Below are 24,945 nucleotides of genomic sequence, written 5' to 3' on the forward strand. Positions count from 1 at the left end.
TGTTGAAACCTTTATTCAGTATAGAGTTGATCTCCTGTATATAAAGTAAATTTAAAAAGAATCTTAATGAAGAATGGGATGGGAGAGGGAGTAGTAGATGGGATGGTTTGTGAGTGAGAGGATGGTTATGGGGAAGAACCGCTGTAATCGAAAAGTTGTATTTTTGAAATTTATATTTTCTATATAAAATTTTCTATTTAAAAAATCCCTATGCTCAGGCTAAATGGTTTTATAGTCTGCATAAGGAGCCTATCTCCACATACTATCTGGGAGTCTATGAAATGTATTATTTCCATCTTAAAGTGCACTCTAGTTGCTACTTGCTTTCTTTTAGCTTTCTGAGAGTAATGATGATAATGTGGGAGACGCAGCCATTGGCAGTGTCTGAGATCATGAAATGAACTCTTTAGAAGAGATTTCCACTCCCAGGATAGGCAGGGCCTGCATCCATGATCAACAGGAGTAGATACAGAAGATATGATGAGTCTATGCTCTTTAGCATCCCCATAAGATTAAGGCTCATGAATCTCTGAGAGGGAAATTATATGGGAGTGGGCAGGGAGAAAAGATTAGGCTCACAAGCCACACCCCTTACCCCTCATGTACTCTCCCCTATAGCCACCCACTTGTCAACCAGACTATGTAACCACTCCCCTATTGGAAGTGAAGAAGAGCCCTGGTGAGCATGTGCCCAGCCCTCTCCTGCCGGCCCCATGTTCCATGTTTCTCTTTTCTGCCCTCTCGCTTGCACTCTCTCGCCTGCATGCCCTCTCACTTGCAGACTCTGGTCTGACCCCTGGAAACAACTGATATGGAAATCTCTATTTACCCTTTCTGGCCCACTCCCCCTTTATAAAGACCTCATGTTCCTGTGTATTCTTCTCACTTTACGGATACATCCTAAACCTCACCACGCTGCATGTCTTGCTTGAGCCAGTGCTTGGAATTCATCTCTAAGTAAATGGCAAGAACCTGAAACGTTAAATTTTGGTTAACAGCCCATAACACTTCTGTGGTCTGCTTAATAGAGACCAAGAGGAAGAGGGGTGATCTAGACAGCAGGATCAATGTAGGGTTAGGTGGCAGGCCAATTAATAACTGCTTTACACAGTGATCTCCCATCAAGGAAACCCAACAAGGGCCAGTCAATGTGGAAAGCCCAGGATTTGGACAGTAGGCAGTCCAAACAAAAACCAGCATCTAAAGAGGCCTTTTGGCTCTACCAGGAGCTGGGCCACTGAAAACGGAACTGCCCCTAGGATTGAAGGAATCCGGGATTGCTGCAGACCCTGTTGGCCCTCCCTAAGCTGACAAAGCCCTTCTCTCTGCCCAGCCTTCAAAGTAACCACTGCCATCAGGGAAGGCAGCCTGAGGTTAGTAACATTACATGCAAAACTGACAATTTCCTTTTAGAGATCCTGCTTATTCTATACTGACCTATTCAGGACAGCTCTGTTCCCAGGCCAGCTAGAAAATCAGAATCAACAGAGTGCCTTCCCTGAAAAGGGTCACACTTCCTTTATGATGTGACTTCCAGGACTGCAGGTGAACACCTTTAGCCAACTCTACACCTTCCTCCCAGTCCTCCGGGAAGATCTCTAGATGACACCACTCCAAAGCTCATTTGATTACCTCTAACAACAGGTCATCATCAATCTCTAGCTCTGAAGAGTGTTCATCTGCTTCACTCCAGACCAGACTGACTTCTTCACTCTCACTTTATATCCCAAACTTCGACCAAAAACAGGAGAGTCATCGGTACTAGACTCCACCAGTCTACCTCTGATCTCATCACAGGTTGCTGACTCTGGAGTGATGTATGAAACCTCACACCCACACAGATACCCTTTTTAACTTTCTGTTTGTACTCCATTTTGTAATGCATTGTCACCTCTTGCTAGTGTCTGCGTAGTCCTGGCTCTAATCTTCACCAACCCATACTGGCTGCACTTGTGGTGAAAACTTTCTTAACACTTGTATCTCTTTTGGGCAGGATGCTTTTCTGCTGTCTCCCATGGGAAGTGGGCATGGTTAGCTCCTCTTACCAGGTCTGTCACAGTCATCCCTATAGCCCTGCTATTCACACCATGCCTATTTAATTTGTTCCAAAGTTTCTTACAGAATCACATCAAAGCCATCTCTCAAGATCAGGTTAAGACCATGATGCTAGTCCACCACCTTCTCTCAAAACCCAAAGAGAATTCCAGGAGAGGTGCTAGAGGAAAAACCCCATGGCTCTTCTCAGCAGTAAGTAGCCAGATAGAATCAATGTTCCTCTTCCCTTTTTTACCTTGAGGGTCTGGGATAAAGGACAATAAGGCTCACAAGAATGTCACCCTTCCCTAGTCCCCTTCACGGGAAATCTACTTTCAGTCTCTCTCTCTCTCTGCCCACCCAGAAAATGCCTGGCAAAACTAGATATGCCAAAGGCCTCCAATGCTTCTGGAGAGCCCCTCAGCAACCAGACCAGATAAAAGCTTGGCCCTACATGCACGCTATACATCGTCTCTTCAGAAACCTTCATCACCTCTTTGCTTCAATAAAGCAAGCTGTCTCTGTTGAAGTCAATCTCATTTCTGGGCACACAAAAGCCAGAATCCCAAGTTTTTAAACCTATTAGGTGGCACAGCAAGTTAAACCAGGATCCCATTTAAGTGCAGGGTTGAATCCTCTTTTCATGCTCCTGACCCGTCTCCCCGCCAATACATCCAGGAAAGCAGTGGAAACTGGTCAAAGTCCTCGGGCCCCTGCCACCCACATAGGAGAGCTGGATGCATGCAGTTCCTGGCTCCTTCTGGCTCATCTCTTGCAGTTGTGTCTCATGTGCTGGCATTTAATTTTTTAAGGTTTTCTATTCTTTACCAAATAAGTGCTCCCTTCATGCATATCAGCCTCAATGTCATTGCTGTTCACATGTGAAAAACTTGCCAGCAACAAGTTAGGTGCTTTCTCCTTTCTACAGGAATATAGATCAACTCTGTGAGGTAGTGCCTGAGTATCCCAGAGATAGTTCTCATCCCAGAGGCTGTAAGCCCATGAAGGCTGGGGGCAGAGCAGTGCTTCCAGTGCTCCCCAACCCGTGAGTCTTCAGGAGAGAGGCTGAGAGGAAGGCCTCCTATCCCTGCTCACTTGGGTTTTCTGAACTCTAGTCAGGAATAAGCCGTCCAAGATAGCTACATTGTCATCATCCCATGATGAAGCTTGGCTCATCTTCTTCTTTCTCATCTTTTGTTCCAGAAGCCTCCTCACACAACTAGACTGCGGCTTCTGGGCCCGACTAGCTCATTCTTTTAGATTTTTTCTGCTAAATTTTCATCTTCTTTGCCAATAATTTCTTACTCTTTTAACTTCTGGAGCTTTGTCCAATGCTTTGTTATCTGCTCCGTGGCAGCAATGATATCCTCTTCCATGCTCGCCTGAAACTGCATCTAGTAGTCTTTGCTTCTCAGCCATGGCATCCATGTAGTCGTGTTATTGGTACTCTCTCTAGCATAGATACCTGTACACATAGAACTCTCCACTTCTGGCCTCAGCACTTGGACCCATTACATCTCAGACAAATTCTGGGGAAGGTCGAGGCAATCATTCACTGTTTTTTCTGGAAAGGGGACTGTTCTATTCAGGTTCTGCATGAACTGTTCCAGCCTGAGCTTCTGCTCTTCTGTCACATTCCTGGTGACATCTGGGGCTCTTTCTTGGGCCTTGGTGATCACAGCAAGTAGGCAATTTAGCTCTTCATGACAGCTTTTCCACATGACCCTGAATAAATAAATCTCAAACAAAAATAAAGAACAATTCAAGGCATTTAGTACACCAGGCATGCCATGTAACTGTCCCTTCTGTCTGGTTACAGAGAACTCTCGACCTCCCCAAAAAGGGATTCCACTGCCATGGGAAGTCACCTTCTTTTCCCCAGTCCCTGCCAATCACTAGCCCTGTCTTTGTAGATTTACCTGTTCTGGACATTTCCTATCAAAGGGATCACACAGTAAGGGACCTTTTGTGTCTGACATCTTTCACTGAACATCATGTTTTCAAATATGCCCACACAGTAGTGTGTCGGTGTATACTATTTCACTGCAGGGATGGAACACATTGCGCTTACATATTCATACCTGCATGCTTTGGTTGTTCTGTATCTTAGATATTACAAATAAAGCTTTTCATGTCTTAACACTCAATTCTAGAAAACCCTCCATGAAGCTGAAGATTGAAGTAGTATTCCTTTTGGTCTTCATTGCTGTTGAACTCGCAGAAGTCAAATGAGGACAAGACACCAAGCAGCAGCAGTTGTATCCTGGCAACTGAAATTGGTTGATGATCATGGTCTTCTCACAACAAGCCACATTCTGTGGGTCCTGAGTTATGTCCTGGGAGCTGCCACATAGCTGGGTAATGAGAAGGACCCAGGAGGCAGGAGCCAGCCCTTGTCTCCTAGGCTGGTTTCCTGGGATTTGGATTACCCTGTTACTGGCATGCTGTTATGTGTGTCCAGGGTACACCAAGTGTCACTGTGGTAGAGATGAGCTGGGAGAAGGAACTTGGAGAGATGATGGTTTTGGTTATGTTGAGGCAAAACATCTGCGCTCTGGAGCATCTTTAAAGGGGAACTGGGCCCAGCCATACATTTCTCACACTCGGGTGGCTAATGTCCCCCAGAAGTTATTCAGGGACTCAGCATGACTGGCTGAGCTGAATGGAGCTCACAGCCAATTCAAGAAGCCCTGGGCAACTGCATGATATGGGCCAGAGGACTGTGCTGCTCCCAGCTAAGGGTGGGGCCTGGGTCCACCTTTCTTGACCCTCAGTTTCCTCATCTGCCATATTAGGGCATCAGTTGTCTCAGGTTTCTCTCCTACCGCAGGATCCAGAAGATCTTTGGTGATTCTTCCAGTGCCTGGTGGTTTCAGGCATCCTTTGCTCATGACTTCATCACTCCAGTCTCTGACTTACTTCATGTGGGTTCTCCTCTGTGTCCATGTCTCCTTTCTCTTAGGACACTATCATGGGTCTTAAGGACCACCCAAACCCTGGATGACCTCATATAAAGATTATCCAGTCAATTAAGTCTTCAAAGAAGCTGTTTGCAAATAAGTTGCCTTGCATATACACTAAGGATTAGGACATCGAAATCTCCTTTGTGGAATATATCAGTCACTTCAGTTGTCAAAGAGAATATTCCTAAGAGATCTTTAGAGAGATTTCCAGATCCTTCATCTTCAACATCTAGTTGGGAGAACTGTCTTAGATGTAAGCATGCATCACGGCTGGATCTTCCTCAGATTCCCCTTACCTACCCACCAGCATGATAGGGAACTCCCAAGACCTTCCTTCTGATCAACTAATGTTGTCCCTTAATGCACCTGAGGGTGAGGTGTCCAGTGTCAGCTCTGGGCCCACCAGTTTTAAGTGACATTTCTGGGGACACTTGTCCTATGATAGCCAGAAGAAGCATGAACATCCTTACATAATTATACCAGGCATTCTGGACAAGTGCAACTGAGTCTGGAACCCACAGAAACTGTGATCTCTCTTTTTGTACATGTGTGAGTCCTTCGTTTGCCCATAGATTAAGAGGACAGAGAAGTGCCTGACAGTGCAACCCAACCCAGAAGAGGAAGCTGTGTTTGATTTCCTCACCCACTATGGAAACTCACAAATATAAGAGAAACTCCTCTTGCTGTGGCTGAATTGTGTCTTCTTCAAAACTTGTGCATGCAAAACCTAGCCCCCAATACCTTAGGATAAAAACTTAATTGGAAATAGTATTTTTGCAGATTGATAAGATAGAATGAGATCATTTGGAGTTGGGCCAATCCCTAATACAACTTGTTTGGTCTCCTTATCAGAAGAGGAAATTTGGGTACAGGTGAGAATGCCATGGAAGGATAATAGCAGATGGGAGTGGGTGGATGCTTCTATCAGCCAAAGAATGCTAGTGGTTTCCAGAAAAGAAAAAAAAAACACACACACAAGAAGCTAGAGAGAGATGTGGAAATAGTCCCTCAGAGTCTCCAGATAGTTGCAACCTGAGAACTCCTTGATCTCATTTTTTCGGTCTCCAGAGTTGTGAGGGAACACATTTCTACTGCACAAGCCAGCTAGGGTGGGTAAACATTTGTCATGACAGTCCCACAGAGTAAAAGCACCAGAAAATGAAGGAAAAATTTCACCAGTGGAACACATAAAGAGGATGAGATTAGAGAAACCATGGGTGTGCTACAACAAAGGTAAGAAGAACCTGGCAGACAAGATGCAACATTCAGAAGATGATATTGTGATAGAAAGAGATGAGGAATTGGCCAATGGGTTCATAAACTCAGTGGGAGAGAGGGAGGGAGGGAGGGAGGGAGGGAGGGAGGGAGGGAGAGAGAGAGAGATACAGATGCTCTGCAATTTATGATGGGGTTACACCCTGGTTAAAGCCATTATTAGTTGAAAATATAGGAAGTTGAAGCTTCATTGGATACATTTCACCTACAAAAAATCCCAGTTTGGCCTCCCTTAAATGTGCTCAGAACATAACCTTGTGGTTGGGTAACAACACTGCATGCAGATAGGTATATACATAAGTAGACATCCTATATATGCATCTGTCTATGTACCTATCTGCCTTCCTATCATCTATGAACTACCCACCAATAATTTCCCTACTTACTAATATATTTGCCTATCATCTATGATTTACTCATCTCTATCCACTATTTACCTAGCTGACAATCACACATCTCCTATCATCTATTAATTATTTATCAATCATCTGTCTCTTTACTACTTGTCAATCATCTATCATTAGTTAATTAACAATAAGTTTTCTAATTATTTTACCACCTATTCATCCCTCCATCCCTTTCTACCAATTACCCATCAATCATCTCTCTATCTGCCATTTACCTGTCATTCAACTCTTTATCATCTGATATACCAATCATCTCTCTCCACAATCTACTTATCATTTTTCATCAGTCTACCAACAAATTATGTAGTTATCTATCTTTGATATTTCTATCCATACAATGGGTTTCAAACTTAGATATTCTACCCACTGGGAACACTTGGGAATCCCTGGAAACATTTTTGGTGTCATGCTAGATGAAGGGAAACTTCCAATATCTGGTAGGTGGAGCCCAGGATGGTTGCTTAACACCCTATGCTGCCCAGGATGGTCCCACTACAGAGACACATTTTGTCCTAAATGTCAGCGTTGATGACCTAGAACAACTTTTGGCAAGGACAGCCTTCATTGAACACAAGGAGCTCAGGATTTCATTCAACGAGAGTACATGAAAAGTTCTTGGGGAGAAAATATCACAAGAGAGAAAGATATTCATTGCAAGGAATGGTGATTGTGTAAAAGCAAGTAGTTGTCATTTTCATGGGATGTTGAACAACTCAGGCTGAAAAACATTTTCTTAAAATCACCTGTGCATCCCCCATTGCTTTTTCTCATTGGCTTCTCACCCATGTGACAGATAGGGGGACCTGTCATGGAGGTGGAGATTTTGTCTTGAAGAAGGCTGAGTGAGACATAAGCAGTGACATCCCTAGGGGTCCTGGGCTGAGGTGAAGACAGGGGTCAGATTCAAAGCTAAGGATAGAAGCAAGGACCAGAAGAACTTCCTGATTCATCTAGAACTCTCCTGCTGGTGTCTTCTATTTCTAATCTTATAGATCTCACCAATGGGTTTGGCAATGATCCTTTTGGTAGGACACCCAAGATACCACACCTAAGCTCCATTTCATTCAAATTAACCACTCCAATTCTACCAGAGAAATTGTTGAAGAAATGAGAACACAAGCCACAGACTTGGAAAAGGCATTTGCAAAACACATTTGGATGAAGGTTGTATGCAAAATATACAAAGAGCTCTTGGAATTTACCACCAAAATGAAAGAGCTCAATGCAAAAATGGGTCAAGCACCTCACTAGAAAAGAGATGGGAAAATAAGCATGTGAAATCACATCCTACGCCATACGTCACCACAGAGTTGCTATTCCAGGCCACAGCAGAAAGCTGGATTGGAAGAGGAGCAGCCTGGGCTAGAACCGGCACCCACGGGGGATGCCACGCTTCAGGCCAGGGCGTTAACCCGCTGTGCCACAGTGCCAGCTTGAGCCTGTATCTTTTTAACTGGTGAGTTGAGGCCATTTACATTAAGGTGACTGGATTAGTAACACCTTGGCCCTGTCCTTTTCCTATAAAGATTCCTATTGCTTACTTTTATTTCTTTTGTAATTTTAGGAGGATTTTCTTTCTTTACTTTCTTTCATAATGATGACTCTCTGTGTCTGTGTATAGCGCATACTTAAGCATCTTTGAAGACTGGACAAGTGGTGACAAATTCTTTTAATTTCTATTTGTTCTGGAAGGTCTTTATTTCATTTTCACTCATAAATGAGAGCTTTGCAGGATACAGTTGACAGTTTTTTTTTTCTCTTAAGACTTGCATTATGTCTTGCCAGTCTCTTTTAGCCTGTAGGGATTCTGATGAGAAGTCAGCTATGAGTCTAATTGCAGACTCTCTGAAAGTAATCTGGCATTTCTCTTTTTCACATTCTCTAATTCATGAATTGAAATTTCATTCCGATTGGGAACTCTTGAGATGATTGAAATGTAATCCAACTGTGGTATGTAGACATGGGATCTTTGGGAGGTGAGTGGGATTAAACAAGGTCACCATGTTAGAGGCCCCACAGTTGAATTCTGGTAACTTATGAAGAAAAGGAACCGAAATCAGAAGACACACTCCCTTGCTGAATCTCTACCAGAAGAGTCATTCAGTTTCACTGGGAAAATATTAAATTGAGGGTCAGAGTAGCAGCTGATTCCAAGGTTAGGCCAGGAACTACTATGAATTTGGGACTTCTTGCTGGGCTACAATATAAAGATTATGGTTGGGGGCAGGAAATAGGGACACAGGAGCCAATTTCAAGAGCCTCTGTGGGAATAATATGGGCAATACAGGCTCCAGAGTGATTTAACAAGCCACAGATGATAAAGTATAAGGATATTTACTTGCATATGAATAACCATAGAGGCATCAGTAAGTGGTAGAAATTGAAGGGCTCTTGCTTGTAATAGAATGCAGAGTACCATTTGGTCACAAGGGATTTACAATGCTCCAGGGTTAAAGAGAAGTAGTCAGTATGTGTACCAGTCTCCAAGGGATGCCTTAAATAATTGCTCCAACTTGAGTGACAAAAAGCAAAAGAAATAAATTCCCTCTCCTGCTCAGGAGAGCAGAACTATGAGGTCAAGATGTGTTCAGGGATATAGTCCCTCGGGAGGGTCCATGGGAAGATCCTTTCTGCTCTTGGATTTTTCAGCTCTTGGTGGCTCCAGGAATCCTTCACTTGTGGCCGGGTGACTAGTCTCCACATTTATCTCATATGACATCTCGTCTGTTTTATGTCTCCTCTTTGTCTTTTTTAACGGCACTGCCACTAGGTTTAGGGCTACCCTAATCCATGATGGCCTCATTTGAAGACCCTAACGCATTTGAGTAATCACTCTATCTAAACTTTGAATAAATCAGAGCTCAGTGCCCAAATGGCTGCCACAATTGCAATTTCCATCTCTTCATGGGCTGCAAGTGACTGTTTTCCTCTGCAGCCTTTCAATGATCAAGGGAGTTGACTGAGTGCTTCCCGGGACTCAGATTAAATGTCTCAGTCCTGGATTTTCAAAATGGATGAAGGACACAAATCTTACCTGATTCCATCAAATTACTAGAGGAGAACATTGGGAAAACTCTGCAAGATGTTGGCATAGGTAAAGACTTTTTGGACAATACCCTAGAAACACAAGCAATCAAAAGAAAAATAGGGTAAGTAGAGTATATCAAGCTAAGAATCTTCTATACTACAAAGGAAACACTCAACAAAGTGCAGAGGCAACTGAAAAATGAGAGAAATTGCAAACTGATAAGCAATTAATATACAGAATCTATAAAAAATTCAAGAAATTCAACAACAATAAAGCAAACAATCCAGTGAGAAATGAGCAAAGAACATGAATTGGCATTTTCCAAAGGATACAATTCACATGCCAAGCAGAAACACAAACACAGAAATGCTCAGGATTACTAGATATCAGCAAAATGCAAATAAAACCAGACTCCAGTTAGAATGACAAAGACAAATAAATGCTGGCTGGGCTGTGAGGAAAAAGGTTTGCTAATCCACTGCCAGTAGGAATAAAAACTAGTACTACCTTTGTCTAAGACAGTATGGAGACTCCCCAGAAAGCTGAAAATAGTTCTACTATATGACGAAGCCATCCCTGTTAGGTCTGGAACAGTTTGGGGTTCTGACCTTTCATACCCCCAGAAAGGAGAGAAGGAAAAAGGAGTGGGAGACTGACCTCAACGGAGACAGTTTGCTTTATTGGAAGCAAAGAGGTTGGTGACAGTCTGTTCTTGTGAAGAGACTGCACCCTGGGCATATTTGGAACTCGGGTTTTATTGGGTTAGCAGAGAATTTGCCACAGAGTGGGGTGTGTGAAGAAGGCAGCTGGTGGAAGAGAAGGGGCTGTTGAAAGTTTCCAAGAATTTCTCCCTTATCAGTTTCATAGCTGCCCTGTGAAGCTTATCTGTTTTTTCATTTGCATTGCAAGGGGTTGAGAAGGGTCTGGTTAGGCATAAAGAATCTCGATAAAACAGAGGAAGTGGGGTGGAGAGGTGAGGAGGAAGAAAGGGAGGAAGGGAAAGGTGCAATAAGTTCTTTATTCCAGCCCCAAGAGGCAAAAAGGAAAAGGGACTTTGATTCCATATGGCTACTTGCTGCTGAGCAGGGGCATTGCGAGTGCTGGGGTTTGCCTCTAGAGCCTGGAATTCTCCTCAAGTGTTGAGGCAAGGGGCTGGCATCCATGAGTGAGGTGGTGGAGTAGCATCATGGTCTTAACTTTGTTTCTAGAGGCAGCTTTGATGTGGTTTTGTAAGAAATTTTGGAACAGGTTAAATAGGTATGGTCTGAATAGCAGAGCCTGTGGGGCCTGGTTAATATGTTGCCATAGAGATGATCTGGGACCTGAAAGGAAGGGAGAGGCAAGTTGGAGGCAAGGGGGGAGGTGAGATCTCGAGCCCCAGAATGGCACTGGTTCTTCCAAACATGACTTCAAGGAGACTGAATTGTAGGGGTTTCTGTGGCAGAGCTCTAAGCTTTACGAGGGCTAAGAGTAGTTTTGTCCAATCTAAACTGAGTTTGATGGAAAGTTTGATGAGAGTTTGTTTTAAAGATGATTGAGGCCTATAAGGGAATACGAAATTTCTAAGGGATATTGTAAACCCCCAATGACTTGTGAACCTGGGGGTGGGGGTGAATTTGGGGCCATTATGTGACTGGGGGGATGTGCCAGTTACCATGGAGAGCTGGATGCTCAATGGCCACTTCATGGTCCCCACCCCAGTTGCCACAAAAAGAAGGAAAGTAGGGAGGGGGAGGTTAAGACACACAAAGACCCATTCTCTGTATGGGCCACCAAATGTTAGGAGGTATGGAATAGCTCGGGGTTCTGGCCTTTCATGCCTCCAGAAAGGAGAGATGAAAAAAGGAATTGGAGACTGACCTCAACAGCGACAGGTTTCTTTATTAGAAGCAAAGAGGTTGGGGACAATCTGTTCTTGTGAAAAGACTGTTCTCTGGGTGCATTTGGAACACAGGTTTTACCTGGTTAGCAGGGAATTTGCCACAGGGTGCAGGGTGTGTAGGAGGCAGCTGGCAGAAGGGTAGGGGGCTCTTTGTAGTCTCCAAGAATTACTGCTTATCAGTTTCATAGCTGCCCTGTGAGGCTTATCTGTTTTTCCGTTTGCATTGCAAGGGGTTGAGAAGGGTCTGTTTAGGCACCAAGGACCTCAATAAACCAGACGAAGTGTGTGGTGGGGGGAGCAGAGGAAGAAAAAGAGGAAGGGAAAGGTGTGACAAATCCTTTAGTCCCACTCCTGGGAATCTACCAAAATAGGGTGATATCAGCATATAGAAAGGTTATCTGTACTCCCAACTTTATTGCAGCTTAATTCACAATAGCTAAGAGATGGAATCAACCCAGATGCCCATTACCTGATGACTTAAAAAGAAAATGTGGTATATATACACTATGGACTACTACTCAGCCATAAAAAAAGAATGGAATACTTGAATAGTCTCCGGGAAGAGTTATGGAAAAAATGGCAGAGGAAACTTCCATAATTAGCAGGACATGAAGGACCTACGAGGAGGGAGTGAATGCTCACAGCTTGGGGCTTGAATAGCCGAGAGCCTGAACACCAGCACAGGAAGGAGAGGTGAGATGAGACTGCAGTTGCCCAAGACTCTGGTGGAAAAGCAGTAGGAAGAGCCAGAAGAAATGAGGCGTGAAGCCCCATGGGGGAAAGCGCACTAGCCTAAATAGAGGAGAGAGAAAATATAAAAGGGCCAGTACAGACCCCATTCTCTCTCCAATCACCTTACAAAGATGTACAAGCTGATAGAGCAGGTGCCATTTTGGACATACATAACAGCTGCACCAGCATGGGGCTGCACCTGGCAATCAGCCAGAGAGAAAAACCTGACTCTGGTGGGGAATAATAACAGGAGACTAAAAGCAGTGAATGTGGAGAGTGTATGAAATGGGACTGTGAAAAAAAACAGGATGTGTGGGAGAACTCACATTATGGCTGAAATGCGAATAGTCTTGGCAGGAGACACCACAAGCTTGGGTGGCTTCGGCTACCTGGTGAGAGACACTGCAGGGGAATCTGAACTTACACTGAGGACTGCACAGATCCTTTCTGTGGTCCTTGAGACAGAGCAGACGAATATTATACCACTGGGGCTAGCACTCAGGCACTCATTGCCAAAGGAGAGAGAGAGAGAGAGAGAGAGAGAGAGAGAGAGGAATTTACCATGCCAAACCTGGGTGTGTCACCTTAGGCACACCCTTAAACCTGGAAAACTGAACAGAGATCTCTGGCCTCACCCACCACAAGCCTCTAGAGATTCACGGTAAGCAGACAGACCACTTATCTACAGAGTCATAATACAATGAAAAAAGCAGCAATAGCAGAAAAAAGGAAGAAACCAATGAGCATCTCCATAAATGCCAAACAACGAAAGAAATGACCCAAGAAACAAGAATAAGGAAGCAACATGATGGTCCCAAAAGAACATGACACTTCAATTAAGGATTATGAAGATGATGAGATTGAAGAAATGCAAGAAATGGAACTCAGATATTGATGATAAGAATACTTAGAAGTAATCAGAAGCAAACACACGAACTACTGAAATCCATGCATGACATGAAAAAATTCTCTCATGAAAATGAAATCTTAAGTAGGAACAAAATGAAATGCAGAATTCAATAGAATATGAAATTGAGATATTGAAGAGAAATTGAAAGGAAAAGAAGAATTCAATAGAACAAATAAAAATGCAGTTGAGATTCTTAAAAACAGAATCAGTGAGGCAGAAGACAGAATATCAGACTTAGAAGACAGAGCACAGGAAAGTATACAGTCAAACCAAAGAAAAGAAGAGGAAATTAGAAATCTAAAAAATAATGTTGAGATTCTATAGGGTACTATTTTTTTTTTGAACTATAGCACAGTTTTATTTCTATAAAGTTTCTTACTGTATTTTATATATAAAACACTTTTCTTCAAGTTGTCTTTTCTATTTGTCCCCCATGAGAAGATATTTTGATCCTCTTAATACATATTAATTTTGAGGTAATAAATGTGAGACTGTTTTGCAAGTGTAACTTTCAGGAAAGGTACAATTGTGTTTCCTACTGCTGTATTCTCTGAACACAAATTGTAGCACCGTGAAATATTCATAGACCTCTGTGTATTAGTGGATGATTTTCCCCCTTCAGGATATAGAACAGGTATATCAAAATTTGCAAGATCTTCCCAACTCCAACCTTAACATATTCAAGTTTAATATTTTAAATGATAAAACATCCCATATTTTAAAAATATTCAGTAGGGACCCAGGAATTAACATTTCATTTGTTTACATATTTTAAAATATTACAGATGGGTATAAAAATCATAGAGTACAGACAGTTAAGACACTGCTTGAGACACCTGCATCCCATGTCACAGTCTGGACTATTAAAAACCATGTCATAGTCTGGACTATTAAAAACCCAACATTTGAGTTCTAGGATTTCCTGAAGGCATGGGAGAGAGAAAGAGTTAGAAGGCCTTTTTAGTGAGATACTAGCAGAGAACTTCCCAGGTTTGGAGAAAGACACGTCCAAGTACAGGAAGCTCCAGAACTCCAAATAGACATGACCAGAAATGATCCTTGCCAGGACACACTGTAATCAAACTCACCACAGTGAAACATAAAGAAAAAGTTTCTAAAATGAGCAAGAATGAAATACCAGATAACTCTCAGAAGATCTTTAATTGGACTCATAGAAACCCTACAGCCTAGGAGGGAGTAGTGAAATACAGCCCACGTCCTAAGAGAAAAAACCTGCCATCCCAGAATATTATACCCTGCAAAGCTCTGATTTGTGAATGAAGGTGAAATAAAAACCTTTCATAGCAAACAGAAATTGAAAGAATTTGTTACCACTCATCCAGTTGGGCAAAAGATGCTTAAAGATGTATGACACACAGAAACACAGAAACACGGCCATCAGTACGAAAGAATGTAAAGGAAGAAAGTCTCTCAGTAAAAGATCACAGTAAGTTCAATGCATGTATTAGAAATATCTTTGGAAAAAATGCAGGGCAAAGACACTACTTATCAATAGTGACTTTGAATGAAATTTGCCTCATGTCTCCAGTTAAAAGACACAGACTGGCTGAATTCATTAAAAAATAAAACCCATTATTTGCTGCTTATAAGAAACACATCTTTCTAACAAAGGTGATTGCAGACTGGAAGTGAAAGGTTTTAAAAAGATGTTCCATGCCAATAGAAACCAAAAAAGAGCTGGTTTAGCCATCTTAATATCAAAAAATCAGACTTTAAGACAAAAACTGTTAAGAGAGACAAAGAGCGTACTATATAGTGATTAAGGGATCAATTCAACAGGAAGATGCAACTATTATAAATGTATATGTACCTAATTACAGGTCACTGGGCTATATAAAAGACATCTTAAGGGGCTTACAGCAAGACTAGACTCTAATACAATAGTATTGGGGGACATCAATACTCCACTATCAGCAATGGGCAGATCAACTGGACTGAAAATCAACAAGGAAACAGCAGATTTAATCAACACTATAGCCCAAATGGATCTAATAGATATCCATAGAACTTTTCATCCTACAGAGAATACACATTCTTCTCAGCAGTACATAAAACTTTCTGTTGGATTGACCATAATGGGATTGACCATCTCTAGGACTGACATACTAGGTCATTAAGAAAGTCTCATCAACTTCAAAAGAATCAAAATCGTAGCATGCATCTTTTCACACCACAATGGGTGAAGCTGGAAATCAACAACTCAGGAATCTCTAGAGCATATGCAGACACATTGAGACTGAACAACATGCTCCTGAATGAACTGTGGGTCATAGAAGAAACCAAAAGAGAAATAAAAAACTTTCTCGAGGCAAATGATGGTAAGAACACAACATATCAAAACTTATGGGATACAGCAAAAGCAGTGTTACAGAGAAAGTAAATAGCAAAAGGTGCCTTAGAGATGGGGCCAGCACCATGGTGCAGTAGCTTAATCCTTGACCTGTGGCACCAGCATGCCATATGGGTGCTGGTTGTAGTCCTGGATGCTTCTCTTCCAATCCAGCTCTCTGCTATGGCATGGGAAAGTAGGAGAAGAAGGCCCAAGTCCTTGGGCTCTGCACCCACATGGGAGACTGGGAAGAAGCACCTGGCTCTTGGCTTCAGATTCGGATAAGTGCAGCTCCAGCCATTGTGGCCACTTGGGGAGTGAATCAACAGAAGGAAGACCTTTCTCTCTGTCTCTCCCACTCACTGTCTGTAATTCTACATCTCAAATAAATAAACAAAATCTTTTCAAAAATTAGAGATGAAAGCGGGAATGTAACAAGAGACACCACTGAAACAAATAGCCATCAGAAACTATTAGGAAGAGTTGTTGCCAACAAACTGGGAAATATAGCAGAAATGGATAGATTGCTGGGTGCATACAACCTACCTAAACTGAACCATGAATAAACAGAAAACATAAACAGACCATTAAACAAGTAAGAAATTGAATCAGTAATAATGGCCCTCCCAACAAAAAAAGCCCAGGAGCGGATGGATTCACTGCTGAAATCTACCAGACATTTAAAGAAGAACTAACTCAAAATCTTCTCCAACTATTCAAAACAATTGAAAGAGACGCTATCCTCCCAAATTCGTTCTATCCCAATTCCTGAACATAAAAAAGATGCAGCAGAGAAAGAGAATTATAGACCAATGTCTCTGATGAACATAGACCCAAAAATCCTCAGAAATTTCTGGCCAACACATTTAACAACAAATCCAGAAAGATCATCCACCAGATGAAATGGGATTCATCCATGGTGTGCATGGATAGTTCAACATTCACGAATCATATTTCTGATACACCACATTAACAGACTGCAGAATAAAAACTATTTGATTATCTCAACAGATGAAGAGAACGCATTTGATAAAATACAACACCCGTTCATGATGAAAACTCTAAGCAAATTGGGTTTATAAGGAATATTCCTCAACACAATCAAGGCAATTTATGATAAACTCACGTCCAGCATCGTATTGAATAGGAAAATGTTGGAAGCATTTCCACTGAGATCTGGTACAGACAGGAATGTCTTCTTTCACCATTGCTATTCAATATAGTTCTGGAAGTTTTGGCCAGAGCCATTAGGCAAGAAAAGGAAATTAAAGGGATACAAACTGGGAAGGAAGAAGTCAAACTATCCCTCTTTGCAGGTGATATGATTCTTTACTTAGGGGATCCAAAGAATTCCACTAGGAGAATATTGGAACTCATAGAAAAATTTGGCAAAGTAGTAGGACACAAAATCAATGCACAAAAAACCAACAGTCTTTGTATGCACAGCACTGGTTTATTAAAAGAAATATTAAGGGACTCAAAGGGGGACTTAGATGCCAACACAATAGTACTCGGGGACTTCAACACTCCACTCTCAGAAATAGACAGATCAACAAGACAGAAGATCAACAAGGAAACACCAGATTTAATCGAACAATAGCCCAAATGCATCTTACAGAAATCTATAGAACTTTCAATCGTACTTTTAAAGAATTTACATTCTTCTCAGCAGTGCATGGAACCTATTTTAGGATTGACCACATACTAGGCCATAAAGCAAGTCGCAGCAAAGTCAAAAGAATTAGTATCATACCATGCAGTTTCTCAGACCACAGTGGAATGAAGGTGGAAATTAGAAACTCAGGAATCCCTAGAGAGTATGCAAACACATGAAGACTGAACAACATGCTCCTGAATGAACACTGGGTCATAGAAAAAATCAAAAGAGAATTCCAAAAGTTTCTGGAAGTAAATGAGGATAACAACACAACATATCAAAACTTGTGGGACACAGTGAAAGCAGTGTTGAGAGGAAAGTTTATAGCAATAGGTGCCTACATCAAGAAATTGGAAAATTGGAAAGGCACCAAGTAAATGAGCTTTCAACGGATCTCAAGGATCTGCAAAAACAGCAGCAAAACAGACCCAAATGCAGCAGAAGAGGAATAATTAAAACCAGAGAAGAAATCCACAGGATTGAATCCAAGAAAAATTACAAAAGATCAGCCAGACGAGGAGCTGGTTTTTTGAAAAAATACACAAAATTGACACCCCATTGGCCCAACTAACTAAAAAAAGAAGAGAAAAGACCCAAATCAATAAAATCAGAGATGAAAAAGGAAACATAAAAACAGACACCACAGAAATAAAAAGAATCATCAGAAATTACTACAAGGACTTGTATGCCAGCAAACACGGAAACCTATCAGAAATGGATAGATTCCTGGACACATGCAACCTACCTACATTGAACCATGAGGACATCGAAAACCTAAACAGACCCATACCTGAGACAGAAATTGCAACAGTAATAAAGGACATCCCAACAAAGAAAAGTCCAGGACCAGACGGATTCACTGCTGAATTCTACCAGACATTTAAAGAAGAACTAACTCCAATTCTTCTCAAGCTATTCAGAACACTCGAAAAAGAGGGAGTCCTCCCAAATTCTTTCTATGAAGCCAGCATCTCCTTAATCCGTAAGCCGGACAAAGCTGCAGCATCGAAAGAGAATTACAGACCAATATCCCTGATGAACATAGATGCAAAAATCCTCAATAAAATTCTCGCCAATAGAATGCAACAACACATCAGATAGATCATCCACCCAGACCAAGTGGGATTTATCCCTGGAATGCAGGGATGGTTTAATGTGCGCAAAACAATCAATGTGACACACCACATTAACAGACTGCAGAAGAAAAACCATATGACTATCTCAATAGATGCCAAGAAAGCATTTGATAAAATGCAACACCCGTTCATGATGAAAACTCTAAGCAGACTGGGTAGGGAAGGAACATTCCTCAAGACAATCATAGCAATTTATGAAAAACCCACAGCCAGCATCCTATTTAATGTGGAATAGTTGGAAGCATTTCCACTGTGATGTGGTACCAGACAGGGATGCCCACTCCCACCACCGCTATTCAATATAATTCTGGATGTTTTTTCCAGTGCCATTAGGCAAGAAAAAGAAATTAAAGGGATACAAATTGGGAAGGAAGAACTCAAACTATCCCTCTTTGCAGATGATATGATTCTTTATTTAGGGGATCCACAGAAATCTACTAAGAGACTATTGGAACTCATCGAAGAGTTTGGCAAAGTAGCAGGGTATGAAATCAATGCACAAAAATCAACAGCCTTTGTATACACAAGGAATGCCACAGCTGAGAAAGAACTGCTAAGATCAATCCCATTCACAATAGCTACAAAAACAATCAAATACCTTGGAATAAACTTAACCAAGGACGTTAAAGATCTCTACTATGAGAATTAGAATATCTTAAAGGAATAGAAGAGGAAACCAAGAAATGGAAAAATCTTCCATGCTCATGGATTGGAAGAATCAATATCATCAAAATGTCCATTCTCCCAAAAGTAATTTGTAGATTCATTGCCATACCAAACAAAATACCAAAGACATATTTCTCAGATCTGGATAAAATGATGGCGAAATTCACATTGAGGCACAGGAGACCTCAAATAACTAAAGCAATCCTGTACAATAAAAACAGATCAGGAGGGCCGGCGCCGCGGCTCACTAGGCTAATCCTCCGCCTTGTGGCGCTGGTACACCGGGTTCTAGTCCCGGTCGGGGCACCGGATTCTGTCCCGGTTGCCCCTCTTCCAGGCCAGCTCTCTGCTGTGGCCAGGGAGTGCAGTGGAGGATGGCCCAGGTGCTTGGGCCCTGCACCCCACGGGAGACCAGGAAAAAAGCACCTGGCTCCTGGCTCCTGCCATCGGATCAGCGCGGTGCACCGGCCGCAGCGTGCCGGCCGTGGCGGCCATTGGAGGGTGAACCAACGGCAAAAGGAAGACCTTTCTCTCTGTCTCTCTCTCACACTGTCCACTCTGCCTGTCAAAAAAAAAAATAGATTAGGAGGCATCACCATACCACATTTCAAATCTTACTACAGGGCAGTATAATGGTACTGGTACAAAAACAGCAGGGATAGACCAAGGGAACAGGATAGAAACATGAGAAATCAATAAACATCTACAACCAACTTATATTTGATCAAGCAGCTAAAACCAATGCCTGGAGCAATGACAGTTTATTCAACAAATTGTGCTGGGAAAACTGGATTTCCACATGCAGTCATATGAAGCAAGACCCCTACCTTACACTTTACACACACACACACACACACACACACACACACACACACACACACACCAGTCAACATGGATTAAAGATCTAAAGCTATGACCTGACACCATTAATTTATTAGAGAACATCAGAGAGACCCTGCAAGATACAGGCATAGGCAAATATTACTTGGAAATGTCCACAGAGGGACTGGCAGTCAAAGCCAAAATTAACAACGGGGATTACTTCAAATTGAGAAGTTTCTGTACTGCAAAACAAACTGTCAGTATAGTGCAGGGGTAACATACAGTATGAGAAAAAAGCTTGCAAATTATACAAGTGATAAAGGATTAATAACCAGAATCTACAAAGAGATTAAGAAACTCCTTAACAACAAAACAAACAACCCACTTACGAGATGGGCCAAGGACCTAAATACACATTTTTCTTTTCTTTTCTTTTCTTTTTTTTTTTTTTTTTTTTTTTTTTTTTTTTTTTGACAGGCAGAGTGGACAGTGAGAGAGAGAGACAGAGAGAAAGGTCTTCCTTTGCCGTTGGTTCACCCTCCAATGGCCGCCGCGGCCGGCGCACCGCGCTGATCCGATGGCAGGAGCCAGGAGCCAGGTGCTTTTCCTGGTCTCCCATGGGGTGCAGGGCCCAAGCACCTGGGCCATCCTCCACTGCACTCCCGGGCCACAGCAGAGGGCTGGCCTGGAAGAGGGGCAACCGGGACAGAATCCGGCGCCCCGACCGGGACTAGAACCCGGTGTGCCGGCGCCGCTAGGCGGAGGATTAGCCTAGTGAGCCACGGCGCCGGCCAAAATACACATTTTTCAAAAGAGGAAATCTAAATGGCCAATAGACACATGAAAGAATGCTCAGGATCAGTAGCCATCACGGAAATGCAAATCAAAACCACCATGAGGTTTCACCTCACCCTGGTTAGAATGGCTCACATTCAGAAATCTACCAACAGCAGATGCTGGTGAGGATGTGGGGAAAAAGGGACACCTACCCACTGTTGGTAGGAATGCAAACTGGTTAAGCCATTGTGGAATTCAGATTGGAGATTCCTCAGAAACCTGAATACAGTCCTACCACTGACTGAGAAATCCCATTTTTCAGAGTTTACCCAAAAGAACTTAAGTTGGCAAATAAAATAGCTATCTGTACCCTAATGTTTATTGCAGTCCAATTCACAATAGCTAAGACATGGAATCAACCTAAATGCCTATCAAAGAAGAGTGGATAAAGAAATTATGGGATATGTACTCAATAGAATACTATACAGCGGTAATGAAAAAAATTAAAACCGGGCATTTGCAACAATATGAGTGAATCTGGAAAACATCATGCTGAGTGAAATAAGCCAGTCCCAAAGGGACAAATATATGTTCTCCCTGATCTGTGACAACTGAGCACTAAAAGGAAACTTGTAGAAGTGAAACTGACACTATGAGACACAATTACTTGATCAACTCTTGTCCTGACTGTTGAGGACTTCTTACTATTTTATTCTTTTTAGTATTTTCTCTTCTATTTAATACCATTGTTTGATTCTTTAATTAGCACACAATTATTCTTAGGAGCTTTACTCTAACTGAAAATTAAATCCTGTTAAAAATAAATATGGAGAAGAGAGGAAAGAAATGTAGAGTTCAGCACATGCTCACTCAGACTTACCGCTAATGATAGAGCTACAAACATGCCATTGGACTCCACATCCCATTAAGTTGGCATGTACCAATGCCATCTCACTAGATAAACTGATCATTTTAAATTCTTTTTTTTTAACAGGCAGAGTGGACAGTGAGAGAGAGAGACAGAGAGAAAGGTCTTCCTTTGCTGTTGGTTCACCCTCCAATGGCTGCCGCGGCCAGCACGCTGTGACTGGCACACCTTCTGATCGATGGCAGGAGCCAGGTATTTATCCTGGTCTCCCATGGGGTGCAGGACCCAAGGACTTGGGCCATCCTCCACTGCACTCCCTGGCCACAGCAAAGAGCTGGCCTGAAAGAGGGGAACCGGGACAGAATCTGGCGCCCCGACTGGGACTAGAACCCGGTGTGCCAGCACCGCACGGCGGAGGATTAGCCTAGTGAGCTGCGGCGCTGGCCTTAAATTCTTAATTGATCATAAAGATAGGATTAAGTATCAAAGGGATTACATAAATAACACCAGTGTCTGCTAATATTAATTGATAGAATTAAAAAGGAGAGAATGATCCAACATAGGAAGCGGGATACCCAGCAGACTCATAGGATGGCAAATGCCCTAAACAGCACACTGGACTCAGAATCAGCCCTTAAGGCATTCAGATCTGGAAAGAGCCCATGAGAGTTTCTCAGGCATGGAAAGCCAAGACACTCTGGCAAAAAAAGTGACCTCAATGAAAGATCTGAGTGAGGTCCCAGCAGAAAGAATGGGCCATCAAAGAAGGAGGTACCTTTCTCTGAAGGGAGGAGAGAACTTCCACTTTGATTATGACCTTGTCTAAATAAGGTCAGAGTTGGTGAACTCAAGGGGCTTCCATAGCCTTGGCAGCTCATGACAAGAGCCTCGGGTGATTACTGACATCACAAATAAGATTGTCAATTGTTAAATCAACAACAGTTTACACTGTGCATTTATTCCCAATGTAGAATCTCCATATTTGATGTGTCCTACTATGATAATTAATGGTAAAACTAGTATTCAAACAGTACTGTATACTTTGTGTATCTGTGTGGGTGCAATCTGTTGAAATCTTTACTTAGTATACAGTAAGTTGATCTTCTGTATATAAAGATAGTTAAAAATGAATCCAAATAAGAATGGGATGGGTGAGGTTGTAGGAGAAGGAGTGGTTTTGAGTGGGAAGGTAGTTAAGGGGGGAAAATCTGATATAATCCAAAAGTTATACTTTTGAAACTTATTTTTATTAAATAAAAGTTCCTCTCCAAAAAAAATAAAGAAATTCAAAACACACACAAATACACTTATTCTGTGAAGTACTAAGCCTTTTTGCAGTAATGGAAATTTAAAATATATTATGTCAAAAACTAAAAAAAAAAAAAAAAAACAGAAAGAAAGAGAGAAGGAAGGATGGTGGGAGATAGAGTATAAGGGAGGATTTATTTTCATAGACTTTTATCTCAAACTCATTTTGAATCTCATAAAAATCAATTATTAAAATTTAAAAAGGGATTGAAGCGGCAAGATGTCCGAATAGGAAGGGAGCACACTGATAGTCCGGGGAGAGACAGTTTAATAAAAGTGGAGATACTGCAGGTTCAAGGAAGAGTAGGGGAAGAAAAAGCAGAAGAAACTCTTCCAGAACGAGTGATTCACAGTGGACCTGCATGGAGAGCGTGGGAGCCCACAGTTCGGGACACCAGCGGCAGACTCAACACACCAGTGCTGGAACATGAGGTGAGCCAAACCTCAATAGCCCGAGACACCGGCAGGCAAGTGGAAAGAGGAGACTAGAGGGAACAACCCCGGGGGGAAAGTTCACCAGGCTAACTAGAAGAGAGAGAGAGAGAGAAAGAGAGAGAGAGAGAGAGAGAGAGAAAAGTGACTGATACGGACACGGGTTTCTCTCTCTCTGCTCACCTCTCAAAGGCGAGCAAGACAAAGAGCAGGCGACATCTTGGACATACGTCATAGGCAGAGTGACCTCAGGTCTGCACTGGCCCTGAGCCTGGCAGAAAAACCTGACTCTGGGCGGGGTGAATTAACAGATCAGGACCTAGTGAATGTGTGGTGCTACTGAACTGAGACAGTGAAAAAAGAGACTGTGGGGGAGAGAACTCACGGAATTCACGTGAGTACTCTCCAGAGATGCTGCAATTCCGTAACTTTGGCAACCCAGTGGGAGACTGAAGGAGAATTTGAGCCCACTCTGAGGGCAGAACAGATTCCCTGTGTGGTCCTTGGGAAAGAGCTTCCAATCTCTGGCTCCTGTGGGTATATCATTTGCCTGCTAACTACCTCCAACTTCGTTCAGCTCTGTGGAATTATTTCCCTTTTGAATCAAAAAAAGAAAGAAAGAAAGAGAGAGAGAACTACCATGCCTAACCTGGGAGTGTCACCTTTAGCAAACCAGAGCTCTCAGGCCACACCCATCTCAAGCCTCTAAGGCTCTATCAAAAACAGTCCACTTAATCTAGAGTCATAGTATAACAAGAAAAAGCACCACAGTGAAGAAACCAAATATCTCCAATATGCCAAATAACAAATGCAAAAACCAAGGTAATAAAAACAAGGAAGTCACTATGACGTCACCAAATGAAAAAGACACCCCAATTCAAGATTATGAAGATGATGACATAGAAGAAATGCAAGAAGCAGATCTCAAAAAATTGATAAGAACATTAAGAAGTTCTCAAAAACAAATTCTTGAACTACAGAAATCCTTAATGGACAAGATAGAAAATCTCTCTCATGAAAATGAAATATTAAGGAGGAATCAAAATGAAACGAAACAACTAGTACAACAGGAAACTGTGATAGTGATGAGAAATCATAATGAAATGAAGAATTCAATAGATCAAATGACAAACACATTAGAGAGTCTTAAAAACAGAATGGGTGAAGCAGAAAAATGTCAGACTTAGAAGACAGAGCACAGGAAAGGATACAGTCAGACCAAAGAAAAGAAGAGGAAATTAGAAATCTAAAACATATTGTCGGGAATTTTCAGGATACTATTAAAAAACCCAACATTCGGGTTCTAGGAGTTCCTGAAGGCATGGAGAGAGAGAAAGGATTAGACGGCCTTTTTAGTGAGATACTTGCAGAGAACTTCCCGGGTTTGGAGAAGGACAGAGACACCTGAGTACAGGAAGCTCATAGAACCCCTAGTAAACATGACCAAAAGAGATCCTCACCACGACATATTGTAATTAAACTCACCACAGTGAAACATAAAGAAAAGAACCTAAAATGTGCAAGAGAGAAATGTCAGATTACTCTCAGAGGATCTACAATCAGACTAAAAAAAAAAAAAGAAATATCCAATATCCCTGATGAACATAGATGCAAAAATCCTCAATAAAATTCTGGCCAATAGAATGCAACAACACATCAGAAAGATCATCCACCCAGACCAAGTGGGATTTATCCTTG

The 24,945-nt window shown here is 42.1% G+C and overlaps 1 pseudogene; it reads right to left on the reverse strand.

Moving 5' to 3' along the window:
- Nucleotides 1–3,184: 3,184 nt before the first annotated feature.
- The window catches only part of LOC149119150 (PRKR-interacting protein 1 pseudogene), a 43,547-nt pseudogene continuing 21,786 nt past the window's right edge, over nt 3,185–24,945 (reverse strand).

This window comes from Oryctolagus cuniculus, chromosome Y (assembly GCF_051225735.1).
Source record: "Oryctolagus cuniculus isolate XC-2025 breed Fujian yellow rabbit chromosome Y, ASM5122573v1, whole genome shotgun sequence".
NCBI classification, from domain to species: Eukaryota; Metazoa; Chordata; class Mammalia; order Lagomorpha; family Leporidae; genus Oryctolagus; species Oryctolagus cuniculus.